Genomic DNA, 3,119 nt, shown 5'->3' on the forward strand with positions numbered 1-3,119 from the left:
GCTGGAAGGTAGTCAAATCTAACCCATATGGAATACGCTATAGCAATTACAATCATCTACCAAAATGCAGTTTAAATGATTAAAATAACCTCCTTATGGTGGAAAGGAGTGGGGAATCCAGAATGAGAGTGGGAAATCAGGGATTGAGAACAGGAACCCTAGAAAAAGCTCCCATTGACAAGTAATGACCACCCACCTCTCTGTCTCCAAATTCTGTAATTCTACACTCAACCTGCCCCCAAATTCTACTACTGTGTCCATATCTAGAGATCATATAAGAAACGTTAGGTCCATAGTTCACCAGGGAAAATCCAAAATTACTTCTCGTCCTCCTCTATCTTCATATTACAGGAACTAGTTTTGGAGTTTTGTTTTGTTTTGTTTTGAATCCCATTTTCTCTGAAACCAGCTTTCTCTTCTCTGTTCGTGTCCTCCTGTAATTACCATCACCAATGGATCCACATTCTTAAACTGGAAACTAAACTGTGATAAAGGTTTGAAAAAAGTATGTGAAACAAACAAACAAAAAAAAAAACAACTCTGAAAAAGACTATCAAAAATCATATCCTGCTTGCCTTTTCCTATGGATTGATCTCTAAGCATCAGGCCCATTTTTAGATTTGGATTCCTGCTTCATTCCTTGAATAACTTACCCTCTTCTTCCTCTCAATTGTGAATACTATCTTTACCTTTGCCCTGACACCTGCCCATTTTTTTTCATCTATCTCTTGGCCAGTTACACCTCCCTTCTTTGGGACTACAGAACAACACCGGCCTTACTACCTTACTAATACTCCATTGTCCAAAACAACCTCATCCTCAGTTCCTCAGTCATTTCACAGCTAAGTCACCAGGGAACAAAGGAAGCCCAGGCCAGAACATGAACATTAGCCCAGCAAGATGGGAGGCAAGGGTGGCAAACAGGAGCTCCTGTCGTGGGATGTTCAGAGTGATTGACAGGAGCCATGGGATTCATGAATTCATTCAGGAAGAATCTTGGCCGGCATGCAAGGTTTTAGATCCAACTAAAAGACACTGATAAGACACAGAGTTTAAGTCAGCCAGCTAAAGTTGACTGTGGACATGAACGCGAGCTCATCATGATGAAACAAGCTAAAGAGGGTCAGAGACCCCATTAAAATAGCAAAAACAGCCCGAACAGGAAGAAACAGGAGATGTGAATGATCCCAGGGTAAGCACAGGGGACCTCCTACTCTAATTACAAATATCCTTCTTGGTATACAATCTTTTTTTTTTTTTTTTTATTTTGAACCCACAAATTTTATCTATGATGTTTCTAGCAAATCACAAGAAGTTAGTTATAAGGCACTCTTGACATCAAGATGATCAAACCAATCAAAAATATGGAACACTTCACGAATTTGCGTGTCATGCTTGCGCAGGGGCCATGTTAATCTTCTCTGTATCGTTCCAATTTTAGTATATGTGCTGCCAAAGCGAGCACTTGGTATACAATCTTGACTACTTTGCGCAGAGAGTTAGCATTGCAAAGGTACATTTTGTTGAAAATTTTAACAGGAAGAGAGCTACTGACTTTTATTTAACACTCATCATTAAATTTCATAATCATGTATCAAAATACATTATCTATTTGCCTTATTTCCCTATTGATAGTTTCTTCCCCCAAAGCATGTAATAAGCACTTTTTGTATATAATGCCTGCTCGTTCAGAAACGATCCATAATTGAATGTAAACTGAATAGTAATTATTTACTCTATATTGCAGAAGTTCATCTAACTAATCTTTTCAAGTAATTTCTCACAAAACAAAATGTTAAATGCTATCATCTCAGAAATGGTATGCATATTGTATAACCTACTGGTGGGGTCAGGAATGGGTAGGTAAGGGGGTTAAAGAAAAAGAAATCATTGACTCCAGTTCTATACCATAATCACAGTGAAGAATGCAGATTCTGTCTTCATCTTTGTCAGTACTGCTGTTGCTATGTGTACTAGATTACCTTTATTTCCTCATTCTATCCTAATGTTGACTTTTTGTGTACCACCTAAATACACAAGGGCTAATTTGAGGCTGTAGGTAAGACTACAAGATCCCCTGAAAAATGTATCTATGGAAGCACAGCATGTCATAATTAAGACAATTTCCACAGCCTCGAAATCCTCAAAAGGCCCCAGGATTAGTTTGGTTTGGTGCCAGAATGTATCAAGTTGACAGCCAATAATCACCTCCCCTTCCTCCCTCCCTTCCTTCCATCTTTCCTTCTTCCATCCCTCCCTCTGTCTTACCTATCCTTCTTCCCTCCCTCCTTCCCTCTCCTTCATTCTTTCCTTCCCTTCTTCCTTTCCTCCTTCTTTCCTTCCTTCCCTTCCTTACCTCCTAAAGAGAAGACTTCTGGCACACTTAGTCCTGAATGTCACATTGCCACACTACCATAGGAGTTTGATGAGCTTCCATTGATTTGAGCCAGCACTCAATATAAAACAACAGATGCTGAAATGACACACGAGCATAGGACAGTAATTTTTACCCTGGCAGAATAAAAGGGTTAAGGCTAGCTTATCCTCTTTCAACAATTTAGTGCTAGCTATCTCCATATTTTGTTTCTATTGACTTTTTTACAGTAAACAATATTTAAAATCAAGTAAAGAATATCATGGAGATCTAAAATTATAAATATATCCAAAGAAGACATACAAATGGCACAGACAGTTGACTGAAAAGTGTTCTAGATCACTAATCATCAGGGAAATGTGAATCATAGCCATAGTGCAATATCACCTCATGTGTTAAGATGGCTACTCTCAAAAAGATAGGAGATAACAAGGGTTGGTGAGGGCGTAGAGAAAGGGGAACCCTTGTACACTATTAATGGGAATATAAACTGGTATAGCCATTATGGAAAACAGTATGGAGGCTCTTCAAAATATTAAACATAGAACTATTATATGATCTAGCACTCCACTTCTGGGTATCTAGCCAAAGGAAATGAAATAAGTATCTCAAAAAAAAAAAAAAAAAGATATCTTCCACTCCTATGTTTACTGCAGCATTATTTACAATAGCCAAGATGTGGAAATAATCAAAGTGTCTGTTAATGGACGAATGGATAAAGAAAAATGTGGTATATATATAATGG

At 38.1% G+C, this 3,119-nt stretch overlaps 1 non-coding gene across 1 annotated transcript; it reads right to left on the reverse strand.

Moving 5' to 3' along the window:
- Positions 1-1,358: 1,358 nt before the first annotated feature.
- On the reverse strand, positions 1,359-1,465 carry LOC125096551 (U6 spliceosomal RNA). The gene has a single exon (XR_007126234.1). It is a non-coding gene; the product is annotated as a U6 spliceosomal RNA (small nuclear RNA).
- Positions 1,466-3,119: the final 1,654 nt, after the last annotated feature.

Source organism: Lutra lutra, chromosome 3 (genome assembly GCF_902655055.1).
Source record: "Lutra lutra chromosome 3, mLutLut1.2, whole genome shotgun sequence".
Lineage (NCBI taxonomy): Eukaryota > Metazoa > Chordata > Mammalia > Carnivora > Mustelidae > Lutra > Lutra lutra.